The sequence below is a fragment of the Heterocephalus glaber genome, unplaced genomic scaffold (genome assembly GCF_053883595.1).
Source record: "Heterocephalus glaber isolate CG9 unplaced genomic scaffold, H.glaber_assembly_v1.0 deba00001577, whole genome shotgun sequence".
NCBI lineage: Eukaryota > Metazoa > Chordata > Mammalia > Rodentia > Bathyergidae > Heterocephalus > Heterocephalus glaber.
In genome coordinates, this window is record NW_028258358.1 from 18817452 (window position 1) to 18838866 (window position 21415).

Consider the following 21415-nt stretch of genomic DNA (forward strand, 5'->3'; position numbering starts at 1 on the left):
GTGTTTACACATGTGTGTCCTATTTATTTCACTTAAGAGTATCACCTCAATGTGCATCCATTTAGCTATAAATGTCTCTAATTTCTCATTTTGGGGGCCTGAGTAGTACTCCATTTTATTAAAAAACTACATTTCCTCATCCAGTCTCCAGTTGATGGGCATTTGGGCTGCTTCCAAGTTATAGCTATTACAAATTGTGCTGCTATGAACATGGGTACATATATATCACTGTGGTATGATTCTTTTAATTCTTTGGGGGAAGATACCCAGTAGGGAAATAGCTGGGTCAAATGGGACTTCCAGTCCTAGTTCTTTAAGGTTGCAGAGTAATTTCCACAGTGGCTGCACCAGCCTACACTCCCACCAGCAGTGGAGCAGTGTTCCTCTTTCCCCACAGCCCTGCCAGCATTTGTTGTTGCTTGATTTCATGATAGCAGCCATTCTTTCTGGAGTGAGGTGGCATCACAGCGTTGTTTTCATTTGCATCTCTCAAATGACCAGTGATGTTTTACACTTTTTCATGTATTTATTTGCTATTTCTACTTCTTTGTTGAGAAATGTCTGTTAATTTCAGATGCCCATTTACAGATTGGGTCTTTAAATTTGGGAGGTCTGATCTTTTTAAGTTCTTTATAGATTGGAGATAGTACACCTTTGTCTGAGGAACAGCAGGTGAAGATTTTTTCCCACATTATGGGTTGTCTCTTCACACTGCTGGTGGTTTCTCTTGCTGTGCAGAAGATTTGCAATAAGAAGAGATCCCACCTGTTGATAGTTTGTGCTAGTTCACGGGGAACTGAGGTTTTGTTCATAAAATCTTTTCCTAAACCAATGTTTTCAAACGTTCTACCTAACCTCTGTTCCAGGTGATTCAGCGTTTCTACTTTAATGTTTAGATCCTTAATCGGTTTAGATTTTAGTTTAGTGCATGGTGAGAGATATAGGTCAAGTTTTAATCTTTGGTAAGTTGAAACCCAATTTTTCCACCAGCGTTTATTAAAGAGGCTGTCTTTCCTCCAGTGAAGGTGTTTGGCTCCTTTGTCGAAGATGAGATCACTGAGTGTGTCTGGAGTTGTTTCGGCATCTTCTAATCTATTCCACTGGTCCTCAGGTCTGTTTCTTTGCCAGTAACATGCTGTTTTTATCTCAGTAACTTTGTAGAACAGTTTCAAGTTGGGGGTTGTGATATCCCTTGCCATGTCTCTGTTGCCTAGAATTGCTTTTGTTATTCTAGGTCTCTTCTTGTTCCAAATGAATTTTTGGATTGTTTTCTCAAGGTCCATGAAGTATGCTGCTGGGATTTCAATTGGGATTGAACCTATATAGCATTGAATCTATATAGCAGTTTTGGAAGTATGGCCATTTTCACTATATTGATCCTTCCTACCCAGGAGCAGGAGATGTCTTTCCATTTTCTGATATGATCTTCAACCTCTCTTTTCAGAATGCCATAGTTTTCAGAGAAGAGGTCTTTGATTTCTTTCATTAGGTTGATTCCTAGGTATTTCAGGTTTTTGGATGCTATTGTGAAAGGAATTATTTGCCCTATTTCTGTCTCAGTGAGTCTATTGTTCAGGTAGAGGAAAGCTATTGATTTTTGTGTGTTGACTGACCTTGTATCCAGCTACCCTACTGAATTTGGTTATTAAGCCTGGAAGATTTTTGGTGGTGTTCTTGGGGTCTTCTAGATAGAGTATCATGTCATCTGCAAATAATGACAATTTGACTTCTTCATTTTCTATCTTTATTCCTTTTATTTCTTTCTCTTGTCTAATTGCTGTGGCTAATGTTTCCAAAAATATATTGAACAAGAGGGGTGATAGTGGATATCTGTGTCTTGTTCCTGATTTTAGAGTGAAGGATTTCAGTTTTTGAGCATTTAGTATGATATTGGCTGTTGGTTTTTCATATATGGCTTTTATCATATTGAGGTAGAGACCATCTATTCCAATTTTTGTAGAGTTTTTTTCATAAATGCATGTTGGATTTTGTCAAATGCTTTTTCTGCATCTGTGGAAATACTCATATTGTTTTTGTCCTTGGTCTATTGATATAGTGTATTACATTGATTGATTTGAGTATGTTAAAAGATCCCTGCATCCCTTGGATGAATCCCATCTGGTCAGGGTGTATGATCTTCTTGATGATCTTCTGCATTCCATTTGCCACTATTTTACTAAGGATTTTTGTATCTATGTTCATTAGTGAGATTGGCCTATAGTTCACTTTTTCATTTGGTCTTTCTCTGCTTTGGGGATCAAGGTGATGCTTGCTTCCAGGAATGAATTTGGGAGTATTGATTCCCTTTCAATTTCACTGAAGAGTTTAAACAGTAGTGGCAGCAGTTCCTCTCTATATGTCTTGTAGAATTCAGCAGTGAAGCCATCAGGACCCGGGCTTTTCTTAGTTGATAAGATTTTAATTACGTGTTCAATTTCATTGGTTGATATTGGATTGTTCAGAATTTTTAGGTCTTCTTTGTTCAACTTTGGTAGTTCATATGTATCTAGGAATCTGTCCATTTCTTCTGTGTTGTCCATCTTATTGGCGTATAGGTTCTGGAAGTAGGTATTGATGATCCTCTGGATTTCTGCTGGGTCTGTTGTAATTTCATCCTTTTCATTCCTAATTGCATGGATTTGGACCTATTCTTTCCTTTTTTTGAGAAGGTTGGCTAAGGGTTTGTCAATTTTGTTGATTCTTTTGAAGAACCAACTCTTGGCTTCATTAATTTTTTGTATCATTCTCTTAGTCTCCATCAAATTGATTTCTGCTCTGATCTTTATAATTTCCTCCCTTGTATGAGCTTTGGGGTTGTCTTGCTCTTCTTTTTCTAGAAGCTTGAGGTGCAGCATCAGGTTGTTTAATTGGGCTTGCTCTGTTTTCCTAATATTTGTATTCAGCACTATGAATTTCCCTTATATGACTGCTTTCATTGTGTCCCATGGATTCTGATATGTTGCATTGTCATTGTCTTTTAATTGTAGGAACTGTCAGATTCCTTCTTTAATTTCCTCTGTGACCCATTGGTTATTCAAAAATATGTTGTACAATTTCCATGGATTGATGTAATTTTTGTGGTTTCTTTTGCTATTGATCTCCAATTTCATCACACTATGATCTGATAATATACAGGGGATAACTTCAATTCCTTTTCACTTACTTAAACCCATTGTATGAGTGAGTATGTGGCCTGTTTTGGAGAATAACCCATGTGCAGCTGAAAAGAATGTGTATTCGGATTTTGTGGGGTGGAACACTCTGTAAACATCTGTTAAATTCATTTGTTCAAGAGTTCAATTGAGTTCTAGTATTTCATCACTTATTTTTTGTCTAGTTGATCTATGTATTTGTGACAGTGGGATATTAAGATCCCCCACTACTATTGTATTAGTCCATATATGACTTTTCAGTTCCTTTAGTATTTGTTTTATATAGTTGGGAGCACTAGGATTTGGTGCATAGATATTTGTGATTGTCATCTCTTCCTGTTGGATTTTTCCATTTACAAGGATGTAGTGTCCTTCTTTGTCTCTCTTAATCAGTGTTGGTTTGAAATCCACTTGAACTGCCAAGAGGCTAGCTACTCCTGCTTTTTTTGGGGTTCCCATTACATGGAGTATTATTTTCCACCCTTTACCTTTCAATCTATGAGTTTCTTTTTGAATTCAGTGTGTTTCTTGTATGCAGAATATTGTTGGATTTTGCTTCTTGACCCATTCTACCAGTCTATTTCTTATGATTGGTGAATTCAGACCATTAACATTGAAGGTTATAACTGATATGTATTGATTTGTCATTGTCTTGACTTTTTGTTTTGTTTGATTCTCACCCTTTATATTTAATTTCTTGTCGCACCCGAGACCATTAACGTTGATGGTTATAAGTGAAACATATTGACTTATCATTGTCATGACCTTTTCTTTTTGTTGGGTTCTCCCCCTTTACATTTAATTTCTTGCCATGCCTGATGGGTTTATTCTGCTGTGCTTCCTGGGGTTGTGATCCTCATTGTATGTTTCTTAGGATATTATCTAAAATTTTTGGAGTGCTGGTTTGGTATTTATGAAGTTCCTAAGGTGCTCTTTGTCATACATTATTTCTCCATCAATTTTGAAAGATAGTTTTGCAGGGAGCATCAATCTGGGTTGGAGGCTGTTTTCCTTTAGGTTCTGGACTACCTCACTCCAAGCTGTTCTTGCCTTGATGGTTTGTGTTGAGAAGTCTGCTGTTATTCTGATGAGTTTTCCTTTGTATGTGATTTGTTTCTTTTCTCTAACTACTTGCAGAACTTTGTTTTTCTGTTGGTTTCTAGAATCTTAACAATTATATGCCTATATGTAGATTTTTTTTTTTTATCAAGGCTAGTTGGAGTCCAATATGTCTCACTTATCTGTATGTCAAGTTCTTTTCCCCTGCTTGGGAAGTTTTCTGCCATTACTTCTGTGAACAGTTTTTTTTTTTTTAATTTTATTTTATTATTTTTTTCCTCTGCACTCTCTCCTGTTTCTTTGTTGACTCTGATCAGTCTTATTTTATTCTTCTTTGCATTGTCTAGCAGGTGCTGGATTCATTTCTCATGGTCCTTTACAATTTTGAAGCAATTTTTCTTTTCCTGGTCACTAATTGCAATCTTATCTTCTCTATCTGAAATTCTGTCCTCACATTGACTCATTCTGCTGCATAGACTTTCAATGGAATATTTAATCTCCTGGAAATCTGTTTGTATCTGTTTTGTGGATTCCATTTATTTCCTATGTTGGGATTTCATCATGTTCCTCAGCTCCTCTATTTTTTCATCTGTGTTCGCTCTAGATTCATTAATCATGTCTTACACTATGGGCACACTCTCTGCTGTTATCTGCGAAATTATTTCTGATTTCATTTTTTCTAGATCCTCTTTTGTTGCCAGTTCAGGGAGTCCAGGTGGTTCAGTATCAGAGTGTTCCATCTCATTTCCCTTTGGGGTTGCTGTAGATGATCTGGAAGTCTGGTTTTGAGACTTGTTTACGTGTCTTCTCATTTTGATGGGTGTGGGGATGCTGTTGGTGCCCACATGGCTCACCTCCTCTGTGCTGGGAGTGATGGAAGCCCCTACCTCTGGGCTGGAAGCAGTGGAACCTATCCACTACCTTTTGAAAGGTTATACTCATTAAATGTTTGACAAATTAACAAAGCAACCAATGAATCTAATAATTAAACTCTTCAGTTTTCCTAAGGATTACACCAGAAAAATTCAAAGAACTTCAAATTTGGGAAGAAAAATAAATTTTAAGCATTAGAAACTAAACTGATACTTACCCACAATGTTTCAGGCTTGATTATAATGATACTTACGTAAGCAAAATTCCCATAATTAATCTCATTCTACATTCCTATATTTAATTACACAATTTGTAATGAGTAATTTGCTTTTGTTTGTGTTTTTTATAAAGCTTCTAGGTATTATTTCTCTGCCATGTATAGTTTGTCCTTTATGTACCTTGATAAGGCTTTTGACATTGTATTATAAAAAATAAAGGATGCTTAGAATAAAGAAAGCAGATTCATATTACTGTAGTTTCTAAAATAATTTTTAAATTTATATTTTCTTTTTATATTTTTAAGTACATATACATTGTGGAATGGTTAAATTTAGCTAACTTTAGAAATGCATCATCTTACATAGTGATTATTTTGGTGACAAGTGCCCTTAGCATCCATTGTTTTTGGATTTTTCAAGAATAAAATGTAAAGTTGTCAACTACAGATATTATACTCTAAAATAGTGCTCTGAAATGTTAATCTAACTAATTACATATCATTTCACCAATATTTTCTCAATCCCCTCCCCTTTTGGACGCCCCAGCCTCTGGTAATCATTATTCTACTCTATTTCTATGAATTCACTATTTTTTTTTACATCCATGTAATGATGTCTGTGTATGTCTCGCTTCTTTATATTAGGTAAAATAAAATCCTGATTCTTGTTTTCCATTTTTCAATAAATTGAATGGCATAAAATTTTAGCATATGTTAATTTGTTGAAAATTATTGACTGTTTAATATTTGTCAAGCCCTGTGGTGACTCCTTTAATTTAAATATGAGAAGAGATGAACTTTATCCTTCAAAAATTAAAGTTGTTTTGCAAGTTTAAAAGCACCAACCATACTGCAGTTCTCATTGCACTTCACAAAGCTTACATTAATTATATAAAGAAATTCACCAAAAGTTACTGAGACCCATGATTAACAAATATTTGGAATGGAAATAAAATGTAATTTGTTTATCATATTGCTGCTACATATCCCTATTGAATTTTGACTTTAAAGATCATTTTTATTTTGAAATCTGTGTTATATTTGATGTCTGACAAACATCACGTCATATTGAAATTTGATTTGCTGTTCCTAGTGATATCACATTTATAAATAGATATCAAAATTTTTAAAGATTTAAAAAGTCGATGGGCCGGGGATTTAGCTCAATGGTTTCGCTGCCTGCTGCGCAAGCGCAAGGACCCGAGTTTGATCCCTGGTACCGAAAAAAAAAAAAAAAAAAAAAAAAAGTCGAACATTTTTCTGAACAGTTTTATATGGTATTATATTTTTTAGCATTGATGAAAGAATAAAAATAAAATTATACTAGCTACTCAGTAATAGGATATTCAGTTTAAAAGCTGCTTACTTTTCGTGACTTAATCTTAATGGTGTGGAAGCTTTCATAAGTACACTCCTTTCAGATTCCACCTATTTCAATGTTAGACTTACCTGCTATCCTTACAAGTTTCAGGTGATTCATATACAAAATTTATACTGGAAGAACCATGGAGGATTGCTTAAAATATTTTCACTTGGGTTTCCAAGTAACACTACTATTGAGTCAGCATGTACAAGATATTAACAGTACTGTGTGAAGAGCTCATTTCCTGGTCCTTATTTATCCAATAATTTGAAAGTATAAAAATATGAGAAGTAGACCACGATGCTTTAGTTTTAAAAATCCTAGAAAAATAAACAATTTTGTTTTACATGCATGATTACTTTCAAAGATCACTTGTTTTAACATTAGCTAAAATTTTAAGTAGCATAATAATTTGTTCTCTTTCAACACAATATATTTTCATATGTAATATTAGAAGTTAAAAGGGGATATTATATAAAGGGCAGGAAGAGAAGCATCAGTTGCTTTCAGAAGGTATGGCAAAGCTGAAAAGGGCAGAGAAAATAAGTTGTCTTCCTAATTTTAGAAAACTATTTCAATCTATGGATTTTAAAGTTAAAATCTATAAAGAAAAAAATCTATTCACCTCAGTAGAACCAATAAACATAACTGCATGACTATAATTTCATAACTCACATTAATATTTGTATTTCAATTTTTTGTGATAAAAGCATAACATGTTTAATTTATTCTATTGTGGAAGAGAAAGCTGTCTCTAGATTTCAAAATATGTCATTAAAATATCTTGTTGATTTTTTTCAAACTTTTGGCATATTAAGAGAATAAAAGCAGTCATTTTTAAGCAATCTTTGTTTAGAATATTTTATTTCCTCCAAACCTCAGGTAAATTGCATATTTTATTCTTTCATCTGACACAAAAAATGCATGTTCTCAATATTATGAGATGAGAGAAATCAGCCCTCTCTTTTCTGAGTTGTACTTGCCTTATGTTTTAAGTTCTATAGTAACAATTAAGACACCCATACCATCAGTCTAACCATAATGTTTTGTGGCATTATAATTTTTAGCGAACTATGATTTTTAATGGTAGTGATGAGGACTCCACACAATGTGCATTCAATATCCTTAAGAAATTTGCTGTGGAAGAGCAGGGGCCACTAAATAAGAGCAGAGTGGAATGAAGACTGAGGAGGATGACAGCATTTGGTATTACTAAGCATAGCCCTCCCTGTCAGCAACAATGTAGTTTAATTTCCCTGATTTTTTTCAAAAGGTATTTATTTCACATTATCATGCTATTTGGATGGGTGCAAATTAAAATCATTCTAGTTCTTGCTACAGACAAAATATTTAAATTTTAAAATATTAAAAAATTTTATTTTGTTTTTGTATTTTGGTATTTGAAGTGTCCAAACTTCAAAGTTTCTAGATCTTCTCTATTATCCTTCATACTTGCTTGAAAATCAGCCAATTTCTTTTCTGAGATCATGTCTTCTTTTGATTATCTTATTAAATGCAGTCTTTAGCATATGATATCATTCTTGTCTCCTTTATGACTGCATCAGGTGAATAATCTGCATTCTGAGTTATCTCTGCTAACAGTTTAAGAAACATTTCATAACCTCCCAACATGGATCACAGTCAATACATCTGCCAAATAAAATTGCTGAGGCCTAAACACCAATATTTAACCAACATAATACACTTTTTAATATTTTGTTATGAAACCATTCTATTCCATAGAATCAATTTCTGTCCCAGGAAGGGTAGGTTAGCCGCTTCTGGAGTAACAAACAAATCCCAATATCCCAATGGCTATGAAGCAAAATCTCAGAATCGGGTTCATGTTAATTAATGACTATTTTAAGAGATTTAAATAAAGAACAGATCAAGTGGAGTTGAAAGGAATGAGACAAAAGGAAAATCTTACTATTCTAATAACTCCTGTGTTGAGTTACTTTTATTTAAGATGGCTATTTGTTTAAGATAAGAGGTATGTGAATATGTTTGAATGCCAATGGGAGGAAGAGGCACAAAATATCAATGTGAACCATCCATCAGGGTTTGAGGAGAGTGGAAACATCAAGTTTAATAGGATAAACTCTTCCCCTATAATTTATGAAGAGAGACAAAATGCATGATGATACACAAAGTGATACTTTTACACACACAGAAAGAGAAAATGACAGAGAGAGAGAAGGAGAGGAGAGGAAAAATCTTACATGATAGTTGTTTCTTTGATTACTTTTCTTTTTGCTTTGTTACTACTAAGCAAGTGAATCTTCTTAGAATGAAAAAAGACTTTTTTAAAACTAAGAATTTTAGAATCGATCAAATAATTTGTTCCTGCAGGTCAAACTTTAAAATTTTTTCACTGATTCTTCAATTGAACATTGGTTATGAAGTGGATAGGCATTATTTTGCTCTGTATCCACCATAACGTGATGGTCCACTTCTTGCAAATAGTGGAATACTCTTTTGAACACAAAACAAGGATTATTGTGGTTATGTTCTTTAGAGAAAAGTATGGGCTTTTGGTGTTTTAGGTACAATGCATCTCTTAGATATTGGTTATTTAGAATGAAATCGATAATGTGAAATAGGAAGAAAAGGTCCAAAGAGGTAAGGGTAGTGGGAGGGGCAGGGGAAAGGAAAGAAGGGAAAGGAAAAATGATGAGAAATGGAAAAAAATGGAAATGAAGTCTTTGTAAATAGGGAAGGGTGGAGGGGGTGAAGGGAGGGCTAGGAATGGGGAAAAAATAAGAACCAAGATGCATTATGTAAAGGTACAATTCCCAATGAGAAATGTAATTGTGTTGTATACCTACAATGTACCAATAAAAGAATTTAATTAAAAAAAAAAAAGAAATTCTTGGCTTGCAACATTTTGATGTCTGCTTCTATTACCCACTTCCTTTCATGGACTACATAATTTTTTTTTCTTGTACCGGGGATCAAACTCAGTACCTTGCACTTTAAAGGCAGGCAACAGAGTCACTGAGCTAAATCCCCAACCCCTCATAGACTATATAATTAACATTCAGACTCCCTTGGTTTCCAGAGGCTCTGGTTAACCATAATGACCCCAATTCTCATTTTGTGTCATGTCTTGCCATGTATACCCCAGACATTTTCGAACAAGTGTAAAAACAAAATACAAGAATATAAAATGATTTTGTCTTCATTTGTATATTCAATATCTGATCAAATTTATGTGGGATGATCAGTTTAGAAATAATGCTTTCAAACCTCTTTTACAGTAAATATCAAAGCAATTTCCTGTTAAATAATGTGATGTTTTTGACTTGTATTTTTAATATGATTTAACAGAAATATCCAAAACAAATTCTTCACACATCTGAGTAAAAGTGAAAAAAGTTATTTAATTGATCTGAGTTTTAAGTGTAGATAAATCTGAAATTACAGAATGGATGACAATGACTAATTAAATTAATAAGACTGGCCATATAGAACTTTATAATAGGCTCAAAATATAAGTAGCTCTATGAGTAAATTCTTCCTGCAGCTAAAACAACTGTGCAGGTCACAAATGTAGAAAAATATCTCTCTCTCCAACTTAGAAGAAAGAGTCTCAAAAAGTTTGAAAGAACAGTGATTTAACAATATTGTAAATTAATTTGATAATAAAAGATGTAATTTTGGGGGCATGGAATGTAGCCATGGAATGTAGAAAATCATGAAATTAGAGGGTGTGGAAATAATACTGAGGAACTTCAAAGTAAGAAATACTATAAATGTACCAATAGGAATATTGGGTTTACCAAACATGGTAGGAAGATAGATTATGAAAGTCAGAGATTCAAATATTTAAATTTATGCTAACTTTATGTTTGAATATATGATTTGTAAGTTGGCACTAGAGTAAGAGCAAACATTCCATTCTATTAGTTAAATTCCAATAGATATAAAATACGAAACAAAACTATTTTGGAAAAGAGTAAATAAAATCATGCAATCACTGAGTATAAATTCAGCAAAAAAATTGTAAAATAAGGACCCCCATTTGCCACATATAAAAATCACAGCAACCTAGAAGCATCCAAAGAAACTCAAAAAGTTTTATATATATCCCCTTCTGTCATTATTTACGATGCATACTTTTTTCTTTGAATGTTAGACACATTTGCTCTGTTAATGCAATCTTGATGCACTTTACTGTTTAAATATTACTTCATAGATGTATACTGTTTCTACTTATTATGTAAAATTTATATACTATAATAATTTTTCCTTGACAAGTTAATTAATGAACTGTGTTTAATTCTCATCCCACAAAATAAATAGGCTGAATTAATATTTGAGAAATACATTGCATAAAATTAAAAACAATTGTCTTTTCTGGATAACATTTTAGTGAATACTCATGATAAAAAGTCAGAGACATCCCCCACACTTAAGGGCCCAATGTGGAATTTACACTTGTCACTTACACCAACATTCTATTGCATATAACTTCTTTCCATGTTTACAGATTTCTGCAACAAAACTAAATGATACAAAAAGGAGGCTCTTGTGGTCTTTATCTAAGTCTCCATTGACCAAGATAAAATACTTTTACTATTAAATGTCAGAGATGAAAGTCTAATAAAGTTTCATTTATATTTCACATAGGTTTGAATGTGCATTTGTGCATTTGTGTGGTGGAGGTGTGACAAAGATATGTTATATGCGGTACTTTGGTTGAAGTAATGAAGGTAGGAATTGTTACATGTTCATGTGTCTATTTATAGGACTGACTATATCAGAGACCTTGAAGGTTCCAAATAGTACATATAGTTTAACAGATTATATTATCATAGCTAAAAGCTTGATGAGAAATTAAACTAGAAATTTTGGAAATTATTTTAGAAAACAATATCTGGGTCTGGGGATTTAGTTCAGTGGCACCACGCCTGCCTCACAAGCACAAGGTCCTGAGTTTGATCCCCAGTACCAAAACAAAGCAAACAAACAAAAACATCTGACACAAAATAAGTGAGATTGTACAATTTTTACAACTAGCTACAAAGGAAATTGCATTTTTAAAAGCAAGATTTTATGTATTGACTATTTACTTTTTATTCATCAGGCTTTGCTTCGTAATGGTGAATTGTATGTGGCTTGTGTCTTAGGAAAACTCAGTGAAGTGAACTGAAGTTACTCATCAAGAATATGCATAAAATATCCAAATGCAGATTATGCTATGTATAAAATTAACTGCTTCAGAAAAGTAGAAAGCAACAGATGGCTAACAAGGGAAAAATAGAATTTAAATGATCAGGTCCATTATTGACTAGGAAATAGAATTTTAATCCAAACTCGGGTGAGCTACATATAAGAAAAATATGGTTGAATAGAAAATTTTCTAACATTTGTGAAGTATATAGACATTTTATATACATAAGTAAAAGGTGACTGATGACAATTTCTTACATATAAAACTATGCTGAGATCATGTCCTAAATCTTAAAAACTTATATATAAGTAGATTTCCAAAAAGAAAAATAAAGAACACACAACTATTTATCAGATGTTGCTCCTGAAATTGAAATTTTTAATCTAATAAAATTCCCCAACAAAGATGACATGGGATGATGAAATTTTCTATTAGACAAACCTGGATGGCATATACCTCAATCTTTTAATATAACCATTTTGAAATTCATCCCCAGAACTAGAGGCTCTAAAGATAATAATTTATTATTCCTAAAAGGCCTACAGCAAAATAGAGTGGTTGTAATAGTTTCTTTGTTTCAGCTGAACTTGGCCATGCATTAGGCTTATTAAGAATGACATCATACTGTCGGGTGATTCCTGATAGTTATTCAGGGATGCCCAATTGCCTGACTGTGGGTACAGCAGGGGATGAAAGAATAACATACAAAGAACAAGGAATAAAGAATAAAGAACAATAGTTTATTACTAGAGGGGCCAGGATCTGATCTTAACTTCCTGACTAAGACCACCTGATCTTAGCTCTATCCTGGCTAAGACCAAGATCTCTGGGTTAGTCAGTATTTATAATTATACAACATAGCACGGCGGTGCAACAGCAGATGTAGGGAATAACAAATCTAATGCACTAATGAGCCAGGCTGTAAAAGGGAGAAATGATGCTTTCTTGTGAAGGACAGGTCACAGTTAACAAGCCATTTGTGCTACCGTGCAGGTCATAGATAAAAAGTCACCTACGTTGTTATCTTAGTTAACGATTGATCTTGGAGAAAAGCTGCACAGAGTCACAATTCCTCAGCTGTAGCGTTTTCTTGCTATTAGAGACGTCACAATTTTATTGATCACTGAGATCTCAATTGTGATCATTGCCATAGGGAAATCTGTCTCCATACACCATCTGAAGCTCATTTAGCAAGTAACACTTAGGCCTTGAAATGACTCAAAATTGTAATCAATAGCCAAATTCATAAGCCAAATCAATAATATCCAAAGCCTGCTCAATCCTGTTTCAAACTGGTATCCAGCATCATGCCATGTGTAGAAGTTGGCTGAATTGGTCCAACTGTTCTAATTCTCAATGGAACTGGATAAGTTATGCAGGACTTCTGGAGGCCTAGATTGACCACATTCAATGACACCATAATACTTCCGATTAATCACATTGGTTAAATCAAATCACAAGGCAAGCCCAGACTTTAGGAATGGGAAAAATACCCCACTTAATGCAATTACAAAATACATTGAATAACTGTATGGGATATGGGAAACAGGAAAAAATAGTTGCAGAAACAAATTTAACATCTTTGTCTTCCTGGCCTTAGCACTTCATGCCTCTCATACATGCAAAATGTACTCAGTTTATCACAAATCATCCAAAGATCCATCAAATCACAACATCAAGTGGAAATTCCACTATCTTGCAATCTTCAAAGGATGCAGATGCAGTTGTACAAGTGAATCACCTCTTGACCTGGGGACTTACAAATTAAAAGGAAAATTACCTTTTCCTAAATATATCCAAGATAGAATGAAGAAACAAGGACAGAATAATCACAACAAATGTTCTCATTTATCATGGGAGGTAAACAAGAAGAAGCAGAAGGTAGTCACTGTGCATAACACTTACTTCTGGGTATATATAGCCAAATGAATCTATCCCAAGAATAGGGAGTGTCAATGGACACTTCCATCAACAGACCTAGTTTGTGCTTCCAGAAGGTATTATTCCAGTTCATTGATTACAGGACATTTTTTGTTATCTGGGGTATATTTGTATTCATTTATATTCATTTATTACTTTTGAAAATATTGCCAGCCCAGAAAGATGCATAGCTTTATCAGATTGATTTCTATTCATAGCAAGTTAGGGGGCAAGAAACTTTCCTAAAATTTGAATAAATTCCCAATCCTTTAAAACTTTGCTAGAGATTTTCACCAACAAAATACTTTTAACAAATCTGAGTGCTTCTTACATGTCCAATTGTATTTAACTTTATTTGATAAAAACTAAGCACAAATAGGACAAGCTGAAGAACTTGATAACTTGTCAGTGTTGTCAATGAAATGGAAAGCGTGAAATGTAATGAATAAAATTTAGCTAGAATTATCTATAATATTTTGTTTTAAAGATTTATAGATATAATTTTCTAAATTGAGAAATTATGAACTATTTTTAGAAGTTTATTCCCCATCGAACAATTAGAAAAACTACTGCATAAAAACACAATAAATTCAGTTAATAACAGTTTTCAGAAAATAATGGTGAAAGAAGAACTTGTGTGTTGGGAAGACAAAAATGAGGGATGTTCAAACATGTGAGCATTCTATTCAATATAGCTTTGCATTTCAAGACATTTTTCAACTGGAAATATCCCTATCAGATTATTTGAAAACATTTTGATAGGCTCTTAAGGCTAAAAAGAAAGACTTTATCTTTATGTAATTTTATAATAGCCAGGCACACACCTGGGCCATTTCCTTACATATGAATAACAATCCCTCACAGGGTGTGCTGAGCATATTGCCTTATTTGAGAATAACTTTACTTGTTCCAGGCTTGATGTGTGCTTTCTTTCACCATTTAGCTCCTGGACCTCACTACTGTATCTGTTCTTGGTAGGGAAAAAACAGGGTCCTCCACATCCAATTCAAAATGGGTATATGCAGGTCATTTCCTTGCTTTGCCTGCCGAGTGAGACTCATGAGCCCCGAGGCACCAAAGATCTTTCTCTGTCTGTCCTCTGTGTAAAGAAACCATCATTCTATTCTGAATGGTTAAAGGTGTTCTGTCCCTCTTTTACTTCTTAGCAGAGGTGAAATAAATGCCTCCTAGAAGCAAAAATTTTATTCAATGTCCCAAATATATCTGTATAATTATGCATGTAGGTGTGTCTTTCATTGAATGTACATGAAAAAGTATACAGATGCATGCAAATTGAATACAAAGATATCAAATAAAAGAAATAGATGTGAACTCTTCAGATATTTTGATCCTGATATTACATTTATTAAAGACATTGAAATAACTACATTTAACCTGTTGAACAAATTAAATGACAATATAGAGAAGTGTATCAGGTGAAGAGAACTGTGAAACAGTTCTGCAGAGCTACAAATGGTTTCTATGGAAATTAATGTAAAGAAGGCTCATAAAGGACAAGTAAAAGTATTCTCAAATTAGGAACATAATAGACAAAATATATGGTTGTGATTAGAACATCGTCCTTCGAGTTAGAAGGTTTTAGTTGTGGGAACAGAATTTGGGTGCGAGTTACTCTGACCTCAGCAAGTAGGCTTCGGCCAGAGTCACTTCTATAAACAAGACAATTGTGGGGTTAACTCTGTAACCTATTTTGGGCATAATAAATATTAAGGTCCTCTGTAAAAATTCCCCATGAGCCTTAAGGCCCCACAAAGGCAGACGGACATTGGTGTAGTGAAATAAACTGCATCATTTTCTGATGAAAAAAAGATGCTACAAATTATCAGACAAGTTAGAGAAGATTCCTGCCAGATAATACACCTGTCAAAATTAACCCATATGTTTTCTGAAAACTGATGTGCCTATTTCCTGTTTTATTATTGATAAGCTTACATGATAAGTATCTAGGATCAATATTAATGAAGCAATAATGAAGTGCACAAACTTCAGTGCATGGTATTTGGAAACATAAATGTTTTATTTTGAATTCTGCAATATAATAATGGAATTTCTGTAAAACTATTCTCAAAAAGTTCTAAACACAAGTTCATGTTTGTAATTTCATTTTACAATTTAAAACATTGAAAAATTACATAGTTACATATTATGTGTGAGTGTTGAGAAATTACTTTCTTATAGAGAATCTGATTATTCTTTTCTGATTTTTAAGTAGATAAAGAATAAATGAACAAATACATTACTAATATCCACTCATGTCAGTGAATGATTTATTAATACTGTAATTATAATAGCATATAAAACATGAGTGTATGTAGCTTACAACAATTCATTCTGAAAGAGGAATGAGTAAATTAATATTGATAAAACAAGGTTCAGAAAGACAACTACTTGCATCTAAGCCTAAAAGGATTAGAGGGACCTGTCACAAAGGAATCTAGAATGTTAGACTAAAGAGAAACTTTATCTGATTAACTCCTTTGTATTTTGTATATCTCAATTTAGGTATCATAATTTAGGTCCTATTATGATTGCTAAAACCTGGATTTCTAAAAGCTAACTCTAAATTAACATAATGGTATATTTTCATTTGCTATTTTCCCTCATATCATCTACCTTATTTCTTATGCCTCCACCTGTAAGTCATTATTTTTAAATCCACCCCTTCTGTTCCCATGTTTCCCAAACTAATACCCTGAGGGTAAATTTATTACTACATTTATTTGTTCGCTGGATTCAATTCATCCCAGGGAAAGGTAATTTTCCTTTCTCTATTTGAAAACTCCTTGCTCTCCATGTTTTACACACACCCACCAAACTTCTCTCCCAAGTATGATCTTTCACAAGCGCTATCACAATATACTATTTCCTGCTCTCTCTGCATTTGTTAACAATTCTTCTGTACACCCAGTGTGATCTATTTCAAAAGCACATCTAAATGTGTTATTACTGTATTGGCACCCTTTAGAAAATTTATGTAGCACTTACAATTCTATTTGTGATCAGGATCATCACAATGTGTCCAATCTTATTTCTTAAATTAAATATTTATTTTGACTCAATTTGTTCTTCACTTCTCCAAACTCCTCATACAAATATACATGATATTATACTCTGCTGATAATTTAACAGAATAAAAGACTAATATGCTTTATGAACATTTTTGCATATGTCTGTTAATCCACCCATCTTTTTCTCTGATTCTATTTATATATTATACATACATGATAGAATAAAATATACACATATATTTATGTATAATTACTTTCTAACAAAGCTCTATATGTATGATATGGTTGATTGAACTAATATTTACCTTTCCTAATAATTTTTCTGTGTATTTACTGCATTCATTTGCTTTAAAAATATGTCTTCTTTCAGTTCTTGAAAAATGCAATTTTAGATATTTCTCTAAGTATTTTTGAGAATAATAATAGCTATTCTATAAAAGTAAGAATTTAATTTATAGCAGATATTTCCCACTGGATCAGGATTTTAGAAAACATCAGATATTCTGAAAATATTAATTTTTATATAGAATTTAATAGAAAATTATATTATCAATTAGACTTGAGAGCAATACCACTCCCACACATATAGTGAATCAGATGTTTTCTTCATTCATACTTTTCTGAGAACCATTGAGGGTAAGAATGAAAACAAAACCCATTAAAAAGGTAGTGGTGAACCCTCTTCACAAACACACACACAAGTGTGTGAGCACACACATGCACACACACGGATGAAAGAATGAAATATTTTAAAATTTTTATTTTTATTAGTACATGTGAGTAGTACATAATGATCACATCCCTTGTGTGGAGTTGATACACATACATAATACATTTTATGTACATAATACATTTTTATCCTCTTTCTCTTCCCTCTGTTCACCTTCTTCCATGTTTTGACCCTTTTAGCATTTGAGAAAGATTTATCTCCTAACTTCCTATTATCTCTTCTTTTACTTTTTATTTATAATTTTTGGTTTTTTAATGAGAGAAACCACGTGATATTTAAATTTGGGTGTCTGATTTATTTCACTTAACATCATGGTCGCAAGGTGATCTTTTTTCCTACAAATAATTCAAGTTTATTTTTCTTTATAGGAGAGAATTATTCTGTTTCATAAAATGAAAAATAAGGTAAGGATGTTCACACACCACTTGTACATAACAATGCACCAGTTAAGGACAAGACAGTGAATAAATATACATTTTTTTGGAAATGTGGATAAAATTATTTGTATTTACAGTTAACATATCCCTGTACACTAAAAATCTTAAGAATCCAAATATACATGAGCATACAAACATACAGATTAAAACCAGTGAAGTAGTTTAGAACAGTTACAAGATAGAGTACTACACAAAAAACCACTATGCAGAAAAGAAGTTCAATATAGTTAGCCAATAAATGCAAGAAATACAGTTAGAACAGTTTTGGTGTTCTTTCATGAAGATATAAAGAAAATGAGATATATACATAAGACGGAATATTATTCAGCTCAAAACATAATATGAATGAAACTTGAAAAAATTATGTCAAGTAAGATAAGTCAAGAATATAGGGATAAATAATGTATGCTAAAGAATCATGCCACAGCGATATATGTCCATGCTTATAGCGGCACAGTTTGTAATAGCTAAAGCTTGGAAACAGCACAAGTGCCCATCAGCTGAACACTGGATAAAGAAAATGTGTTTTTTGTTTTTTGTTTTTTTATAAAGTGGAGTGCTACTCAGCCATAAAGAATGAGAAACTAGAGACATTCATAGCCAAATGGATGCATATTGAGGCCATCCTCTAAAGTAAAATAAATAGGACACACGTGTGTCCTAATACCTAATACCGAATAGTTTCTGTAGTGAGAGAAACTGAAAGTGTGAATAAGGTTTAAAATGATTAAAATGAATAATTGATAATTTGAAAGAGGAAGAAAAGGTCCAAAGGGGTAGAGGAAGTGGAAGGGGAAGGGGAAAAGAAAGAAGGGAAAGGAAAAATTATGAGAAAAGAAAAAAATGGAAACAAAGTCTATGTAAATAGGGAAGGGTGGGGGGATTAAGGGTGCACATGGATTGGGGAAAAAATAAAAACCAAGATACATCATGTACAAGTGTATGCTCTCATTTAATTAAAATATTTCAAAAGTAGTGAAGTTCACAGAGAGGGTTGTGAGTGGGTGGAGAATAGTTATTAGTGATCGATCACAGAATTTCTGTTTGGATGGGAAAAAATTAGAAATAATAGTGCTCAAAACAAAAATATGTCACTAATTAGAACCGCTGAATTAAAAATAATTAACTTGAAAATAACATATATCACAAAATTTATATTTATCAAAAATATGTACATTATACATATATAGATATCTGTGTATTTTTATTTGTATATGTCAGGCAAAACTGAGATACCACTCACCACTTCACACTTACTAGTATAGCTATAATCAACATAAGGTAAAAACAAGTGTTTGTAAAGTAGTGGGGCACTTGGAAGTTTCATAAGTTTCTAATAGGGATTTATGATGGTACAGTCATCTTGAAAACACTTTCATTAGTTCCTCAAAAATTAAACAGGTTTACCATATGAGCAGACAATTACATTCCATGGTATGTACTCCACAAATTAAAGATGAATGTCTGCACCATAATTTATACACGTGTGCACCACAGTAGTATTCATTAGAGCCCTAGATTGGAAATAATTAAATACATTTAAATGAACAATAATAAAACGCAGCATACACATACAAATTCATATTATTCTTACAGGGGTATATACAAAGCTCTTATATATTCTACTATGTAGGTTAACCCTGAAGATATGTTAAATGAAGAATGGAAAACGCAAATAGCCATATATTGTATAATTCTATTTAAATAAGATGTAAAGAATAGGTTAATTCATAAAGAAAAGGAGGAAATTAATGATTGCCAGAGATGAGTGAAAAAATGTATAGAGAATAACTGCTAAAGGGTTGCATATCTTTTACTAGGGTGATGAAAATGTGTGTAATTAGTGGTGATGGTTGTCCAAATTAAACATTTTTTAAAAGACTATGCTCTTTAAAAATATAAATTTTCTAAGATATACATTATGCATCAATGTTAAAACTACTTCCAAAATAATTGAAGAGAAACAATTTAACTACCCATGTTCTTCTGAGTAGGTTTGAAAATTATCTCCATTATGATTATCTTATAGATATAGTTACCTACTTTCATGGTAATCAACAATTTATTTCTTCAGGTTCAAACAGCTCATTTGTGTTAAAGGCAAAAGTTGAATCCAAATGATTGGATTTTGCATTCCCAAAAATGCATTCTCCAAAATACATGAGTATGAAAAAAATATCTATCAGTTCCTCCTTTGAGACTAATAATTGTACATGTTTCTGGGTATTTATTAACTTAATACTTTTTTAGCCATTTCTGAAAGTTACTCTATTTTTCCTTTTCTGTACTATTCATTTGCATATACTGCAGGAAACCATTTAAAAATCCCAAAGAAATAAGTTACTTTTCTTACCTTCAAAATATTTACTTTGTATTTGGGAACTTTTCATGAATATTTTAATAACTAACATATAATAGCCGTCTATCTATATGTGCAACTTTTGGGCCCTTTGTTATCCACAACACTGTTTTTAGTCTACTTTTAACATTTGATATGTGCATGACTCACAGTAAATATACCACTATTTTAGATAAGCTATTATAAGGAACACTTTTAAACATAGATTAAGGTCTGATAATGGGTGGAATTGAAAGGTTATTTTTTTATATTTACTTGAAAAATAATACTAGTGTTACAAGAGTAGCTGTGATATAAACAGTGTTTTCTTCTGTATAGTGGTTTTGATGTCACAACTTAATTTTATGGCTAATAAGTCATTGTATGATTCAAAGTAAAAGCTACATTCAAAATTTAAATGGTTTGTATATGGTTTAAAATATTGTGGTAAGAACAGATGGCATCATGTCTGGTGAATCACTGGATGTCTATTTGTATTCCTCATACTTGCCAAATTCATTGTACAATTTGGCACATTTGATTCTAATAAAAATGGAAATCCTCTAAAAAACACTAAGGCATTCACTAATCTTTATATGTTAAGCACTTCAAAAAGAGCTTAACATTTAATAAAACATTTATAATATCTATTTATGGTTAGATAATGTAAACACTACTATTTCTCTCTCCATTAATGATTCCTCAAATTTAGAGACCAAAATTTCAATTATTTGCCATATAATTCACCAAGCAAAAGAGCAAAAATGTATTGTCTTCTTTTTTCAAAACTGCTTTGTGAAAGGAAAGCAATATATACAAAAAGACCTAGAACCTATGCTTGAAGTGGTTTATAGTTTCTAAACTTTCAAAGAAAAAATGTGAACATGAGACAACATACTATTCTTTATCTGAAATTCTATAGCAAAACTTTCATTTTACTCACTATATTAACATAGCAGAGTGCAATTTTTTCTTAAATCTTTCAATCTGTTTTGCTTGAAATGTACTCAAGGAGTCTTAAAAATTATTTTTTAAACTCAAAGCAATATAAATTAATAATTATTTTATAGACTCAAGATTCTGTTGACAATATGATTTTGTTTGTAACATTTACATGCTGA